We start from the raw sequence: 18,550 nt of genomic DNA on the forward strand, positions 1-18,550 counted from the left end.
ACAACCAAGAAACTGAAAGCAACCTAAGTGTTTCACAATATGGAAATGCTTAAGTTGTGGTACATTAATGTAATGGAATACTATAATGCAAATAACTTAGACAAGTGTGAGGAATATAAATAATTATGGAAAGACTTTTATAAAATAGCAAGAAGTGAAAATGTAGAACTCAAATAATGGAGTTCGCATTAGTTATGACCACCCAAGAGAAAAAATGAATGGAAGTGAACAAAGAATCCTGATGGATAGCTATTGTAAGTAACTAAAAATTATAATATTTTTGGTGATGAAATTAATTTATACATGTGTAAATATCTGTGAAGCAAGTTAGGTCCAGAATGATCATCTACATCTTTTAATATCTACATCTATGAAATAATATGATATTTATATCAATAAAATAGGTATAGGAATAGGAAAAATTCCATCTGAAATGTGCATTGGTAATGATTCACTAGTTTTCTAGCTTCCCAGGGATTCTAGGACAATGTCAGCAGACAAGGTGTTATTTATTGTCTCAACTCTCAGTCCTATGTTTTGGGGTTTTGATTTGTAAAACTGGCAGAGGGGGTGATCAAGAGACAGAAAGAAGTTGAGAGAGCCTGTAGAAAACCATGGAAATACTTATATGTTTGCTATTTACTGCATAGAGATAGCATTCATATGGCAGGGTTAGGTAGGCTCTTGTAAAGGCAAGCAAAGTGGGACTTTTCACTGTTGTTTTTTCTTTTGGAATGCTTCTCAGCACTAATGTAATCAAGTGCATTTTATTAAGCCTTGCTTTTGTTTGAATCAAGAGTCTTTGATTGAATCAAGAGTCTTCAATGACCTGCTTACGTCACAAGACTTTGAGTTACATGCTTGTGATGCCCTGTATGGTCTGACCCTGAAGAAGTACATTTTGCTTTGGGGGCTCACTCATTAGAAGAGTATTTGTGTGATGTAGACAGACAAGATTCTGTGAAGCTTTTAAGGAGTCCCCCGGCTTTGACAACCCAGATGTTGGTGCTTCTCTCTCTGGTAACTATGTACATATTGCTATGGACAGACAGTTAGAAGCCCTGTCTGCTTATTTGTGGTATTTTCTCTGTTTATATAATTTCTGCTTGTAATTTCTGTTTGTGTTTTCTCTGAAGTTCAGGGTGCTGACTTTTCCCCCTGAACTAAGTGAATGATGTGTGTATGTTTAATTAAAATGAGATTGTTGCTTTCCTTAGAAAAGCAGATCAAAGAACCTGTGCTAGCAGCCCTCCTGTGTACTGGTGTTATTGGCCTTACATCTCCACAGCAGCTGCAAGTGGCATTGTTGTTACAATTCTAAGATATTTTTTATGTGAGCTGAATAGCAAAGAGCACCCTGCCCTTTCCCCCCCAAAAAGAACAAAGATATTATTATTTGTACATGGTTTGAATACCTTAGACTTCATATTTTAACCTTCTTAAGAAAGACTTATTAATCACCTCTTTCTACTGTTATTCTTTCAGAATTTTCACTGATATTCAAACCAACTAAAGAAAGATTATGTACACAAACAGAATTTTGCCTGATAGTGATATACTTCGCCACTAATTTCTGGGAAGCACTGGTTTCAAAGTGTGACATTCCTTTGGTGAGATGTAGTAGACTTTAGGAGAAATCAAACAAATATGACAATTGGTAGTGTTCTCATGGGCTCTAAACAGATTATGGAATAATTATATATTTTCAACATTCTCAAACTCCCATCCTTCCTACTCAGAAATGGCTCTCCACACATCATAGAGCAAGTGAGCCACTAAGCCTGCAGTTCCTTCCAAAAATCCGGATGGGCATGATCCTGCCATAAACTTTTTGTTTTCCTTGAGTTTTTATCAGGACTGAGCAAAGTTACTATAGTACATATGGCAAGACCTAATAGAGAGAAAACTCCTACCACATGGCCACGTATTTTTGTTCCTTTCTTTGTTTGCTCTGTTATGTTTTTGTTTTGATCCCAACCTGTCTTGGTCTTAGGAACTTAGGGTGAGGAACCTCCCTCTCTACAAATGTAGATTAACAACTGCTCTGCAATTTAATCTAGGAGAATATACCTGGGGACCTTAAGTGATTGTTCAGGTTCACACAATCAATATGTATCATAAGTGGGACTTGAACTCTGATCTTAATAATTCGAGCCAGGTCTCTATCCACTACACCCACATTTCTCTCACCTTGAAAATTATAGGTCCTTAAAAATGTTTGATGACTTGAATTGCATTTAAGATCTGTCTTATTGCTAATTTTATGTTTGCTTCAGAACAATAAGAAGCTTTGTCCTTAGTAGTCAAATCTTAGGTAGCTTTGTAAATGGTATACTGAATGGGGTCTGAGTTTTCCTCTGCTCTTTAGTTTAGAGGGGATAGGATAAGAGTGTAATGGAATTCCTTGTCCTGTATATATGACTTTCAGTTGATCAGTGTATGGTTCTCACGTTTCATCCTTCTTGGGTGGTTGTGAAGATATGTCAGTATTCTAAAAGCAGTTCCAAAATTCTCCCTGGAGGTAAGTATCCTTGTCCATATGAATATAGTACAGACATTATAAATGTATAAGGGAAAGAAAACTCATCCAAATATCCCTCTTTTTCCAGACAATTCAGTATTTTTGGAAGGAAAATGTGGTGTGTATAAACTTGGACATAAGTGGCAGGGAAGATTTAGTCAAGATATTAACTGTCTCAAGACAAAAAAAAATGAGGTGAAGGATGAAGGCAATTTTACTGAGATTATTCAAGCCTTGACCACGCTTTTACTTTAAATAGCTGTGTTTTCTAAATAAAAGTGATTTGAGGCTGAGTTACTTAGGTAATGGCCTCCTATTTCCACTCCTCAATGCATGTACAGGAATAGCCTCAGGGTTAAGTATTGGAATGAGTCATTGAGGTGATGAATATATTCCAGAACTCCAGAAGGAGAATAGAATCTCATCTGCCTAGAATAGTGGAGATGAAACCTCCCTGGAGAAAGTAGACTGGTGTAGAGGTCACCTTAGGTCCATTTCAATTCTAAAATTCTCTTGTATAATGGCATACTAACTTATAAGATTTGATAATCTCTTAATGTGGTTTTTACCTGAAGCAGAATTGACATTTATAAATACACTTACCAGTTCATTAAGATATTGAATACTTTGAAAATTGATTTCCTATTTAGTGATTTCCTGATTTCCTTTCTTCATTAACAATGTTTTCCTTCCTTAAGGATATTAATATGAGAACAATAACATTATTTTTTATTTTCCAAAATAATAGAATTTTTGCTCACTGTATAACAGATTAGTCTTATTTATATCCCCATCTCATTTTTTTTTAAATGAGTTCTTGCTTGTCCCAAGTGTACACTGTTTCCCATTCTTCCTCTGGCTTTCTACTGAAATGTTTTAAAAAATTAAGTTCATGACTTGGGCATAGTTCCCATTTCTTTGCAGTTAGTGGTTTAGTTAAGGAAAATCCATATAACAAAAGCTTGCAAGCTCTTTGCTGGTCTATGTATAATTCATAAGCATAATTGTCCTCTGACTGTTCCTCATATCTATCACTGCCTCTCTTAGATAGCTTTGATCTTCTTCTCTTCTGTTTCCTTTTCTCATAAATTAGGTAGATCAAATTTGGGCTGTGAATGCCCAAATTACAAACAATACCATTGTTCTGAGAAGCCTATTTTAAAGCAACAGCTGAATGGAATAAACTACTTGTTTACTTAATCTCAGGACTAAGTGTATTCTTCATCTGATAGACATTTTATGGGAGGCCTACATGTGTTGTTAGGCTATCAATTATACATATGAATCTCTATCTTTAAAATTTTAAGAGATGAACTTAGTGGAAGAGAGTTCAGAAAGCAAGCTGTGATGGACTTCCTACAAAGTAAGGGGTCTGCTGATTCAACCACAATCCATGATTCTTCCCCATATGATTTCTTCTAATACCTTTTTAGCTACTACACATAGGGAATCCCTTTAGATAGGTTGAGGGAGTCACAAAGTCACTTTACTCTTTTCAGCTTCGGCAAGTATTAGGAAATAAACTGAGATCATAGAAACAATATTTCATTTCAAGCCTTTAATAACTTCATATTGTTTTCAATTTCTGTGGCCAGACCAGAGTTAGATTTGAGCTATGTATTATGGCAAAATGAGGGTAAAGGGGGAGAAGAGAAAGGGCAACAACTATTTTTTTTTCAGAAAATGCCATCTTTACTCCATTTTGTTCTGTATTAAAAATGAATGCCCCCAATTCCTGATTATATTCATGTTTCTTTAATCCGTACCTAATATATTTTAATTCTACTGAAAAAATATTAGCACCAATAAGCCAAGTGAATAAATATATCACCTGAATGAGGTCTTTTCTTAGTGAAAAAAATAAAAATGGAAGTGGTAAACAAATCAACTGATGGAGAAGGAACCCTTTGAAGGAGGATTTTTTTGTCTGTTTTTTTAAGTGATTTTCCTGAAGCTAAGATGGCAGAAGCCACTGTGTATATACATGCACACACAAACACATATGTATGTATGTATATGTATATATCTATGTATATTTGTAGTTCTGTCACAGCTTCTTTTCTGTTTTTTTTATTTTTCCTGACTACATGTAAAAATATTTTTTACATTTATTTTTCAAAAAATTGAGTTTGAAATGCTCTCCATCCCCTGCTGCCTCCCTGAGATGGTAAACAATTTGATACAGGTTATACATGTGCAATCATACAAAACACATTTCCATATAGGCATGTTGTGAAAGAAAACACAGACCAAACACACTCATACACACACACACACACACACACACACACATGCACACACACACAGAATGAAAAATAGTATGCTTTGATCTTCACTAGGACACCATAAGTTCTTTTTATGAAGGTGGATAGCATTTTTCACCATGAGTACTTGGACATTGTCTTGGATTATTGTATTGCTGAGAATAACTAAGTCATTCACAATTGATCATCATATAATGATGACGTTACTGTGTACAATGTTCTCTTGGTTGTGCTCAATTCCCTTTGCATCAGTTCATTTCTCTTTTTAGGTTTTTCTAAAATCATCTTGCTCATCATTTCTTTCTTTTTTTTAGTTTATTTCTTTTAGTTTTTGGCATTCACTTTTATAAGATTTTGAGTTGTAAATTCCCCACCCCCCTTCCCTGTAAATGTAAGCAAAGTGGATTTTTGTTAGTAATTTTTGGAGTTTGGTTTTCCAGGATCTGTGACCATAACAATCTCTTGAGCCCAGGTATTTTGCCTTGCCAATCAGGTGCTGAGTCATGTAGGCTTTTACACCTGATGGCACTGAGACAATCTGGTGATGAGTCACATAACCTTTCATGTCTCTGGCTCTGAGAAAGTGTATATATTCTGAGAGATTGGCATTTTGCTTGGGTGCTCACTCATGGGAAGGACTTTTTGATTTTCTGAGTGGGACTCTGGGTAGCCATTTGTTAAGGAGCCCTCTGGTTTTGTGAACCCAGATGTTGGTGCTCTCCTGGTCTGGTGTGGTATTACTCTGTTAAGATAGTTGGAGCCCTGTCTATTGGATCTCTGTGCTAATTTCTCTCTGCTTGTATTTTCTCCACATTCATGGTGCTGACATTTCCCCTGAACTAGTGAATGACCTTTGCCTTCTTTACTTACATTGTTTAACTAAAGTAGGATTGTTAACCCTTTTCGATCTGTCTTTTCTTTATAATAGCAGATCAAAAAAAACTGTGCTAGCAGGCCATCCTGGGTGTGCTAGGGTGCTTGCTAATACAATCCCCTCCACCCAAGATGACATGCAATTTGATATAGGCTATCTGTGTACAATCATATCAAACATATTTCCACATTAGTCATGTTGTCAAAGAAGAATTAGAACAAAAATTTAAAAACGCAAGAAAGAAATAAAAAGAAGAGAAAATAGTATACTGCAATCCACATTAAAACTCTTTCTATAGATGTGGATAGCATTTTCCATCATGAATCTTTTGGAATTGTCTTAGATCATTGCATTGCTGGGAAGAGCTAAGACAGTCTATCAAAGTTGGTCATCACACAATGTGGCTGTTACTGTGTACAGTGTTCTCTTGGTTCTGCTCATTTCACTGAACATCATTTCACATAAGTCTTTCCAGAATTTTCTGAAATCAGCCTGCTCATCATCATTGCTTATGGAACAATAGTTAAATTCATATTAAATTCATTTAATTTATTAATGAACTCATATTAAATTCATATGCCATTAAATTTTTATGCCTCAACTTGTTCAGCCATCCCCCAATTAATGGGAATCCTATCAATTTTTAATTCTTTGCCACCACAAAAAGCTGCTCATTGTTTCTTAAAGCACAATAGTATTCTATTACCATCACATACAACAACTAGTTCACCCATTTCCCAACTGCTGAATTTCCAATTTTTGTTACCGCAAAAGGAGCTGCTATAATATATTTTTTGTACTAATAGTTCCTCCCTAGCCCCTTCCCCTTTTAATATCTTTGGGATACAAACTTACTAATGGCATTTCTATATCAAATTGGTATGCACAGTTTTATAACCCTTTGGACATAGTTCTAAGTTGCCCTCCAGAAGGCTGGATTAGTTCACAACTTCACCAACAGTACCTATCCCAATTTTCCTGCATCCCCTCTGTCACACTTTCTGCATCATTATTGTGCCTTGATGATGACTGTCACTGGCTTTCTTCTTAAGTACCAAAAAAAGTTGTTTTCCTTCTCCAATTTGGGTAGTATAAAAGGCTAGCATATAATTGTACCATTAATCCAGTGCAATATATTGGAGTTATAGAGCTTCATTTTCTAAAAAGCTTGACGTCTTGACAGGGTCCATGTAAATATGCTAAACTAACAGAATAGGAAGAATTCCTCAGAATGCCAGGTTGACCGTCCCCATTATCTGACTTTTACCATTTTGCCAACTTTTACTATGTACTAGTCACAAAAGCAGAATTAGTTTCAGGTGGAATTGTTAAAAAGCTATCATGTGGACAGTAATCAGAATTTTTGTTGGTTCATGAAAAAGAATACAGTTCCAAAAATACAATGTTTTTTTTTTGCTAAAAATATTTCACAATTGTGTCAAAGACATGATAAAAAGAAATTTACATTTTTAAAAATTATGTCCAAATGCTTCATTACTATGTACTACATTATTTTGGCTGTGATATTTATCTGTCTTTTTATTGATATCAAGAGTTCTAAAACTAAGTACATTACAAAATTTGTCAGTCAATAAATTTTTTAAGGACCTACTTTGTGCAGGACTTGGTGCTAGGTATTGGTGATGCAAAGAAAGGCAAAAGACAGTCTCTGTCCTCAATAGTAGAAACTGTATGCCAGCAACTATATACAAACAAGATAGACAGGATGAATTGGAGATAATCAAGGAAAACTGGTAGCATTAAGTTATTTAGTATTAGTAGGTAGTAGCATCAGCTATTAGCATTAGTTTTAATATGTAGTGTTATTAACCATAGATATAAAGTATCCTTATGTGATAATATACCATCTGATTCCATGAAGAGGAATTGATGTTTCAGGAAGCATTTCAATGGGCTATGATATGAATAGAGAGGTAAATCATAAAAAAGTAATTATATCTGAAGTGATTTTCTGAATGTAATGAAGTTGAAGTTCAACTCTTTAGTACATCAATTTTGGAAGTTATTAGCTTTACAAAGCTTCAGAAGACAAGCTACAAACTTTTGTACAAAAGTTTTGCCACTCAACTCACTAGTCAGCCTGTTTTAATTCTGAATGTCATAATATCTGATTTCCAGAAAAGAATTTTCATGTGAGAAGATTTGGAAAAAAGCTGAAGTCCATTTTCCTTAATATCTTCAGTACAGAATTTAAAAAGAAGATGTAATCAGCAGTCAATAGCCTCTCAGAAGCTACAGTAAGATGCCCAATACAAATCTTATGGTGTCAAAGATATCTCTTTCTTGGACCAGGGATGGCATATTGTTGCTTGTCCCTATGAGTGCAAAAAAAAGGGAAGGAGAGTAAGCAGTTTAGCCATCTAGCAGAGAAGCATTCTTTCAGTAAAAGCCTTTTCTTCCTTTCCTTATATTTTTGGCAATGTTATAAATATATCTTCAACCACATCCAATCTATGTAATATGCCAAGGGAAAAGAATTTTGTAAGCACATTTAGAATATGCGTTGACTACCACTACTTTACCATGCTTTAGTCAAGTGGGACTACTTCTTTTCCATGCACAAACTGTGTTTTTCCAGTCTCTCATCTTTGTACAACCCACTATTTATACTCAGATTGTTGCTCTAACTGTTGACATCCTAACCACCTTTCAAAACTCCTATCAAACATCTTTTCTTCCAAGAAGCCTTCTCTGATCAACCTCTCTCCAACTGGATATGTCCTCTGAACTCCAGATTGTTTTGGCCACTCATAGCATTGGAAACATTCTGCCTTGTGTTATATTGTAGTTATTTATGTGTGTGCTGTATTTTACAAAAAAATATTTTTCTGTCCTGTACAGTGACTAGCTTCATACACAGTACTTATGTAGTTACTATTCATTAGAAGCAATGAATGGACCAAATAAAACATGTTCAATAGCCAGAGTCTCAGATTTAGTGCAAGGAAGACAAGTCCATTTCTGATATTTTCTGAAAGCATGACCATGGCCAAGCCATTTAACTTCCCCAAGTCTCAGTTTCCTCATCTGTAACATGATTATAATAACAAATACCTGCTTCACAGGGTTGTAATAAAGGTCAAATTAGATAAAGTTTGTAAAGTGCTTTGTAAACATTAAAGAATTATGCAAATGTCAGTTCATCATTTCATTATTATGTTTATGATTAGAGACAATATGGTGTTCCTTCAAGATAATTTATAGGCAGCACAGCCCATGATAATAGACCTTTTCATTTCTCACCATTTCCTACAGAGCTCAGTTTTTTCTCATCACTAGGATTAGAAAGATCTAAAACTACATGAAAAATTTTGAGGACTAATCATAATGTATCACACAGTGCATCATATATTGAGAACATGGTGTTTTATTATGGGCTTTAGGTTGTGGCAAAAAAAAAAAAATAATGATCCTGTGGCCAACCTAGTGATAAGTCTCTAAGAGCTTTGATGGACTGATTTTGTTATGATAAAATCTATTGCCAGGTCATACTCAACACCTTTGCAGTTTGAACCTACCAGGGTTTGAAGTTTAGGATGTGCCTTAGAGAATTCAGGATTACCAACTTTGGGTTAATTGGGTCCCCCAATACTAAGTGACTTTTTGTCTCAAAAATAACAGATTTCATTAACTAATGGTAAGTGCTGAGCCTTAGCATATAGATATCCCAGTCTCCTGGTGTTGAAACCCCTTTTATTCCACAGTCTTCACCAATTAACTGTGGCTTCCTCTGCTAACAAATATCCTGTTTGAGATAGTGGCAGGTCTGTTCCTTACTAGAAGAACTCCAGAAATCAGAGGCCGGGTGAGTTTTGCATATTGCTGAGCCACAGTTATAGAGTAAGGAGTTGGGACAGGTAGCAAAATGCTGGGGAAATCATGCCACCCTAACTGGATGGTATTATCACATTTAATACTCATTCCCTGGTCACTACTCTGCTAATTCTTGAGAATATAAGTCCAGCTTGTGGTGCAGATATTGTATTAAAGGTCCAAGAACTTTTTGGTCTATATATGTGTGAGTAATATGCCTCTGCAATCAAAGTCATAAATTGTTCTTTCTGAAGTTAATGATTGTACCTATGTACAAAAAGGCTGTTACTGTACACAATAGTCACCTGGCTCTGCTTAACTTGCTTAGTATGAGTTCATTTAGATCTTTCCAGATTATTCTGAAATTATTCTGTGCATCATTTCTTAGAACACAATAGAATTCCATTACAACCATATACTACAGCTTATTGAGCCATTCCCCAATTGATGGATCTCCCCTAAATTTCTAATTGTGCTGTCACAAAAAGAGTGGCTATAAATATTTTATACAAATAGGTCTTTCCCCCTTTTTAATATCTTTAACATACAGACCTAGTAGTGGTATTGCTGGATCAAAAGATATCCACAGTTTTATAACCCTTTGACCTTATTTCCAAATTGCTTTCCAGAATGGTTGGATCAGATCACAACTCTGCCAACATTGCATAAGTGTCCCAATTTTCCCACATCCACTTTGTCACAGCTTCTACATCATCATCATGCCTTGATGATGGCTGTTGCTGACTGTCTTCTAATTTTAACCACCCCTCCCCTAAAACAAAAGTTATTTTCCTTCTCCAATTTGGTTGGTATAAAAGGCTGGCATATAAAAGAAGCCATAATTCTGGGGCAATATGACAAAGTTACAAAGAGCTGCATTTTCTAAAATCCTTGACTTTTTACGGGGTCCAACTTGATGTCTGTCTCACTGACTCAGCATTTTTCAGAGTCCTGATTTTATACTAACCTCATTTTATTTTATTTTATTGGCTGAGGTTGGAGAAGTCTTCTCAAATTTTTAGAAGTTCAACCTTGAGCATCTTGAGGAGGTATCTCTATCTCTTGAACTGTTTTTTTCCTCCACATCTGTAAGTAAAAAATAATAGCTTAGTTAAGTTGTCAGAGCAGAATATTAAATTAGCTCTTCAACAATTCACAATGAAAGAGTTTATATTTTATCCCCAAAACAGTATGGGGCTATTGGAGCTTTTTCATTGGTTTGCTTGTTGTTAATAAGCTTTTATATAGTTAAGCTGCAACATGCATTGTTTAATACAACAAAAAACATTTTAAATCAAGTGAAAAGCACCAAACTGAGCAATAAACATTCAAAACAAAATATTTTCCATTGGAAATGTGTTAGGATGAATAAGGGGCTTAGTTACAATCTTACTGCAATTTTCTTATGTATTACTAGCCTACAGACATGTTTTCTGTAATCATGCGGATGTGAAAGGAACTTTGAATGATTAAATGAAAAGTCCATTTACTGTAGTGACTTATTTCATAAGGTAGCCAATTTGGCTTAGAAAACAAGCTATTCAAGAAATACTCCATGTGTTTTTGCTCATTTTAGGAATGATGCACCTTACTCTACTCCTTCTTAATAATGCCACCCTTCCAGAAGATCTGGCAAATTTTCTTTCTCTGGTCACCTTGAAGCTGGGTAACCTCACCATATTCAAGATGTTCAATCACAGTGCCATTAGAAGCAAATTTATTTTTGAAAGCTTTTATAAATTTCTTTTTGTCATAATTATCTTTAGTTCCCTGAAGAGTTTTATCTTTCTGCCCTTTTTTATTGAATTCTCATATGAATGTAATCCTCAGCTTTTGCTTGTAGTTAGTCATCACCCTTAGTTGAATCAACAAAGGGGTCAAAAGGCTAGAGGTTCTGGATAGTGGAGATGAGATATTAGGAAGAAGCTGGTTAGGGCATTAAATGCCTATAGGGCATATCCCGAAGAACTGTGTGTCAGGAAGGTCTTGGGGCCAGGAAGAGGGAGATAAATAAAGACAGAGAGGCAGCCAGGGTGGCAGCCCAGAGCTGAGCAGAAGCAGATGGAAGACTGCAATGGAGGCAACAGCAGAGGCAAGAAATAGAGGAGATCGAAAGGAAGATACAGATTTTTGCTATTAGAGCTTCTTAAAAAGCAGAATGACATAATCAGACCTCTGATTTAGAGATGCCTTGTGGAGAATGAATAAGAAACCAGAGGGAGTAGAAGGCACGAACACCAATTCATTGCTATTCTATAACAATTGTCCAAACAAGTGATGATGAAAGCCTAACTAAGAATGTGGACTTGTGAATGCAGAGAAGTCAGGGGACTGAAGGATATTATGGAATTTGTAGATGTTGTAGCACTGCAAAGACTTGGTAATTCATTAGCTATAGAAAGTGAGGGAGAATAGAGTCAGCAATGATGATTATTATGTTGTGAGTCTGTGAGTATAAAAATGGTGTTGCTTTCAACAGAAAGCATGAAGTTGGAGGGGAAGGTTTTGGGAAAGGAGAAAAAACTCTGAACAGGCAAATTTGAGATGACTACAGGACCTTCAGCTTGAAATGTTGCATAAGTAGATGATGGTGTTGAACTGCAGTTCAAGAACAGGCTGAACATAGAAATCTGAAAGTCATCTGGGAACAGATGATAGTTGAACACATGAGAGTCTATGAAACTCCAAGAGAAAAAAAAAGGAATGGGCAGGCCATAGTCTATGATTCAACAAAGAAGACATAAGAGAGTAGCTGGACAGATAAGAGAAGAATCAGTGGTGAACAGAGTTGAAAATGCAGAAAGGAGGGACTATCCAAAAGTACAGGAATTCAACAGTTCCAAATGACACAGAGAAATAAAAAAACAATGAAAAGTGAGATTAGGCCATTTGATTTTGTGAGGAAATTGATGTTAATAAATCTTCATTGCCTAATTTCTCCCCAAAGGAATTCCTAGTCCTGAATCCTCCAAAAAGCTATACAAAACTGAAAATAATATTTTCTCTTTTCTTCTCACAATACTGAATGTTCCTTTTCCTGTGGCTAATGAGACTCCTAGAGCTATAATCATCCACACATTCTTATTATACATACCCACATTCAGACCACATCTATTAACAAGGGATTCATGGCCCTTTTGACTAGAATGGCTGCTGAACTCTCACAGCTTTATGGTAACCTGTTCTCAAATGACAGAAATTCCTTCTGTTATAGCAGCTATAAAAGAAGTTCTCATTCTGTATAGAACAAGCAGATGAAGAAAGCAACTTAATATTCTGTAATTCCTCTTAGGGAAGCCAATTAAAGAAAATCCTACTGCATGAAGGGCACTTGACCTACTAAATGTCTAAATTTATCAACAGGGCTGATGAGGGGAATCTGCTTTGATTCAGCTATCAACAATTACTTGCTTGTTTGGTGATCTATTTATTTCAAAATATGTTCATACTTTGGGTATGGTCAAAATGGCAAAAACCAAGGGAATTCACATTTTAGACTGAAAAATGGACAGCAGTTTTGCCAAACTATATAAAGGAATATTTATTTCAACATTCCTTTGCAAAACTATACATTCAAAAAGGAAATCTGGGGATATAAAGTATAAAAATAGACTGAAAAAAGTTGGTCATTGTCACCATAATGCAGAGGTGGGGTGACAATGGAATGATATCTTTCTGTTTTACAAGCTTTTTCATCAACTCTTCAAGATAGCAATATGGAATAGTGGTTTGACTACCTCCATCTCAGCTGGGAAGACTAAAATTTAAGTCTTGCCTCTGAAACATATTAGCCATGTACCTCTGGACAAATAATTTAATCTCTTAATAATCCATAAAATTCTCTAAGATAAGTGTTTCTTAATCATTTTTTATATAATGGATCCCTTTGAAAGTCTGGTAAAGCCTATAGAGGTCTTCTCAGGATAATATTTTTAAACACATAAAAAATAAACAGGATTAAAAAGGAAACTAATAATATTGAAATATGTTTTATAATTTCTTGAAAAATTATGTCTAGGATCCTTTTTTGACCATGACTTTCAGGTAGTCCATTTTTTTAAAATTATCTCTCCCGGATCTATTTTCTAGGTCAGTGGTTTTTACAATGAAATATTTCACATTGTTTTCTATTTTTTAAATTCTTTTAGATCTGTTTTATAATTTCTTGATTTTCCATAAAGTCATTAGCTTCCATTTGCTCCATTCTAATTTTTAAGGAATTATTTTCTTCAGTGATTTTTTGGACCTCCTTTTCCACTTGGCCAATTCTTCTTTTTAAGGTGTCCTTCTCCTCATTGGCTTTTTGGACCTCTTTTACCATTTGGTTTAGTTTAAATCATTTTTCATGATTTTCTTGCATTGATTTCATTTCTCTTTGCAATTTTTCCTCCACTTCTCTTAGTTGATTTTCAAACTCCTTTTTGAACTCTTACATGACCTGAGGGCAATTCATATTTTTCTTGGAGGCTTTGAATGTAAGAGTTTTGACTTTGTTGTCTTCTGGTTGTATATTTTGATCTTTCTCACCAAAGTAAGATTCTACAGTATGAGGGTTTTTTTTTTGCTGTTTGCTCATTTTCCCAGCCAATTACTTCCTAGCTCTTTGGCTAGGAAGGAGACTCTGTTTCCCGAGTGGAGTGCTCTGTCCCAAATTTCAGGGGCTTAGCTCAGCTGTTGTCAGAGATACTTCTAGGTACCTATAAATTTTCAATTTTAAGGTATGGCATGATCAAAGGAGAGGTGTTTCTCCCTTTCTTGGCCTGTGCTGTGGTCTGTGAGTGACCTCAAGCACTCTTTTCTGGCTTGGAACTATGAGAAGGATTCCCTCTCCACAGCTGCCACAAGCTCTGTCATGCCAGCACTCCTCCTCACCCTAGGACCACCACCATGGACTGCCAACAAGATCCAAGCAGGGAAAAGGAATAGAATCCTGCTTTAGCACCATCAAAGATATCCCTGAAATGCCCCTCTGATAAGCTGCTTCATCCACCCGCTGTCTGTAGGCCTGAAGCTCAGGAAGCAGCCACTGCTGCCACCACTGCCACATCCACCACCCTGGGGCTAGGGCCAGACCACCTCCCTTCTTTCACCTATGTCCCATAGTTTCCCCACTGACCTTCTACTTTGTCTTTGGGGTTGGTGGGTTGAGAAGTCTGGAAACCACCACAGCTGCCAGTGATTCAATCTGCTGAGGCCTGCTCCAGTCCAGTCTGTGCCAGTACAGCCCATGGTGTACTGTGATAGACCCTTCCTGCCAGCCCTCAAGATAATCTTGGGCTGGATATTTGCTTCACACTGTCACGCTGTGGGTTCTGTAGGTCTAGAATTTGTGTAAAGTCATTTTTATAGTTATTTGGAGGGGTTTGGGGGAGAGCTCAAACAAGTCCCTGCTCTTACTTGGCCATCTTGTTTCTGCCCTCTGCCAAGCCTTTTCTGAGGCTGCTCATCCACCTTTGATGTCTCCCTTGAATTCAACTCCCAGTTGTGGCTCTGAGAAGCTGTAGCACATGCAGTAGCCACACCCTGGTAAACCATCTCAACACAGAGGCTAAACCATGTTGAAGGTAACTGATAGACCTTAAACCCATTGCTGAATTAGTGGGGGTTTCTACCCCAGGCATGTGAAGAATTCCCCAGAACAATGGGCAGATGAGAACAATTTGTTCCAATGGTCATGAAAGCAGCTGAAACAGAATTGGGTCAGATATCTAAGATGCCAAGATCATGCACAGCACCCTGGGGCATGGTTAGTCTTCCTGACTTTTTTTGCCACCGGACTTCTATGACTCTGGAAGAGAGAGTGAATCTAAAAAATTTGTGCAACTTGGCCTAACTTAAATCCAACTTACACAGGAGTAAAAGCATCACCCCATAATGTCATTGGTCTGTTTTGAAAATGAGGACAAAGAACAGCAACACAAATTGTAAAGGGTTAAAGAGCAAGTGAGAGAAGGAGATACTAAGGCAGAGATTATAGGCAACTTTTTATTCTGGCATTTGGGTGAGAAAAGGACAAGATGATAACCTGAGGATATAAAAGGTTGTAATGAAAGTTTCTGTGAGTACTATGTATTTTTTTTACATGAGTGCACAATCTTATAGCTGCATTTGGAAATACATATATATGTACATACATAGATATGTGTGTTTATGTATACATGTATGGCATGTATATGTATTTATATTATATATGCACATATATGTATATATACATACTTGTATATTTGGAAAGTATATTTAGCTCTATGTAGAGATAGATATAGAAATAATTCTATCTGTATATTCACATACATATGCACACATCCATGTACATTTATTTGAAAGTAGATACATTTCCATTACTATGGATTTCTACAGAGGGATGAAAAAAGAAAAGAAAAGATCCATTGTGGTTGTTGTCCAGCAAAATCCAGCAAATTGGTAAATTGCCCTTGTACTAATGCTTCTCAACTTGATGGTTTATTTACTTAACTATAGTTATTAGGAGCTCTTAGCCTATCAAAAGGGCATATTGTTTTAAAGTATACATGAATTAGCCTTGGGGACAAAAACATAAACATAATCACAATTTGTCATTTTGCCAGAAACAACAAACAGCATTTTAATGAGTTAAAAGCCTTTAATGAAGGCAACAGCTAAATAAAGAGAACATTAGCATCTGATCTAAGCACAAGTGATACTATCTCTGGGGAACACACATTTCTTTTCTCCCTCTTGTGAGATCTCTAACAATCCCTTTTCGGGGCTAGAGAAGACATAAATTCAGATTTGACTTTCTCATATCCTTATTTGTTTTCACTATACGTTCGTGTTCATGCTTATTGGAAGGAAGTCTTAGACTCCTGGAACACTCGGAGAATCACAGAAATACAGATGTACAAAATGGATGTACAAAATGGAAAGGAGCTTTGCAACTATTTATTCCAGTCACAGCCGAAAGCAGTCCCACTGTAATATCAAGGAAGACCCTAAAAAGGGGTCATCCAACCTTGGTTTGAACAGAAACAATCAATAGGTGCATTTGCTGTTGTCGTATGGTCCTGTCACAGCAACTTTTAAATAATTATCATTGTGCCTTAGATGACTAACATTGGACCACTTCCAAAAACCCAATTATTTTTCTTCAAGAGCTTGGTGAAAAGATAGTGTAAAAAATGGATCCTAATGTCATTTCAACCTGAGAAGCCCCACTGATGTGGCCATTACCACTCAAGACAGCCCATTCACTTTTGCATGTTTCCAATATTTGGGAAGTCTTTCCTTACACTGAGACTCTTAAATTTATACCCATTGCTTCTGATTCTCCTCTCTAGGGCCAAATAGAAAATCTAATTCCACTTACAAGGTACTAAACATTCCTTTTCACAAGGTATCTGGGACAGGAAAGAAAGTTCCGTGAGTTTCAAAAGATGAAAACTTTTTCAGATGACCAATCCACAGTTTGCCTGATTGATCTTGTGTGTTAAGATGCTTTTCCTAACTTCACTCCATCCCATACCATCACAACCTGACTTCCTCCTTATCTGCAATCTCTTTCACACTGCAACTCCTACATTTTGGACACTGGCCCAGAATAGTACCCTTCTTGGGATTTTGTGGGTAATCACTGACCTACCAGTGGGGATCTTTTATATCTGGGGATTTATTCACGTGCCATTATAAAACTTCCTTCTTGACACTTGGAGAGACTTGTTTTCCACCTTAGACAATAAGCTGTAAACTCTGACAATAGTCTTCTGGTAGTTTTTCCTATCCTTTCAATCTTCTGCCTCTGGTAAAGGTCGGCAAGGACAGATACAGAGGTCCTGGATTGCTATGATAAAGTGACACAATCATTTCAGTAGTTCAGTCATTTAATATCTATTTTATTGATTCTGGACAAGCAATGCCTCTATTAAGAATATGACCTGCTCTTCCTCTCGATAATTTTATTCTCATGGAATCTGTCACTGTCCTCAGCATTCAAAGATGACTCTTCTGGCAGTCATGTGATTCATGTATATGCTTGTGGCTTAAAAAAATGTGTTATCAGAAAATCTTTGTACACTGTCTACTTGTGAGGAGACTCTAAGCCTTTCCCCCACCTCCCATGGTCTCTACATTTGCAATGGGGATATATTGTGCTGGTCTTTTTTTTTCTTCTTTTGAATATATATATATATATATATATATATATATATATATATATATATATATATATATATATATGTATATGAATATGTGTATGTATATATACATAACATTCTAATTCATTTTCACCAAAGTGTGCTCCTCCCATAGGCTTCAACTACATTTTCAGCTATAGTGCAATGTTCCTACCTCTCATTAAAAAAATCAATTAACTAACCCACCAGAATTTATTAAGCAGCTACTATGTTATATGTCAGGGATTGTGTCAGCTAGATGCTGAGGGTACAAAGAGAGAAGTGAAATAATTTCTTCCTTCTCTCAAGAAGCTTATATTCTATTGGGAAACAGAGAATTTGTATACAGAATAAATATATACCAAAAATACAAAGTAAAACACAGGTAGTTAAACATAGGCTAGTTAGATAAGGACAACAGCAGCTGGGGAGGTGGGTGGGGGATCAGAAAAAGCTTTGTATAAAAAGTCACTTGAGATGAATTGTAAAGAAGTGAGGGATTTTATGAGATGGAGATGAGGAGGGAGTACATTTTAGTGATAAGGGACAGCTAACACAAAGGTGGGGGCATGAGAGAGGGAACACTGTGTATAACTAAGAGCACACCTATTTGACTGGACACAGTGGGTGAGGATAGTAGTCTATAATAAGACTGGAAAGATGATTTAAAGGCAGATTGTGAAGAATTTAAAACAGAAACATTCATATTTTATTTAATTTGAAGCCACTGTAGTTTAATTAGTATGCAAGTAAATGATATCTATGAGCCATTGGAATGCAGTTTGGCTGTTTTATCCCCAACCCTTGGGGTGTACGTATAGTCAGCCTTAACCCAGAGATCAGCCATTTCCTCATTACCCCTCAGCTGCTTTTACACTCTGGCACATAGAGATAATCTTCCTGGCTCCCTGAT

The 18,550-nt window shown here is 36.2% G+C and overlaps 1 pseudogene; it reads right to left on the reverse strand.

Annotated features, from left to right (window-relative positions):
- Positions 1-11,065: 11,065 nt before the first annotated feature.
- On the reverse strand, positions 11,066-11,405 carry LOC118851266 (annotated as a pseudogene).
- Positions 11,406-18,550: the final 7,145 nt, after the last annotated feature.

This window comes from Trichosurus vulpecula, chromosome 5 (genome assembly GCF_011100635.1).
Source record: "Trichosurus vulpecula isolate mTriVul1 chromosome 5, mTriVul1.pri, whole genome shotgun sequence".
Classification (NCBI taxonomy): domain Eukaryota; kingdom Metazoa; phylum Chordata; class Mammalia; order Diprotodontia; family Phalangeridae; genus Trichosurus; species Trichosurus vulpecula.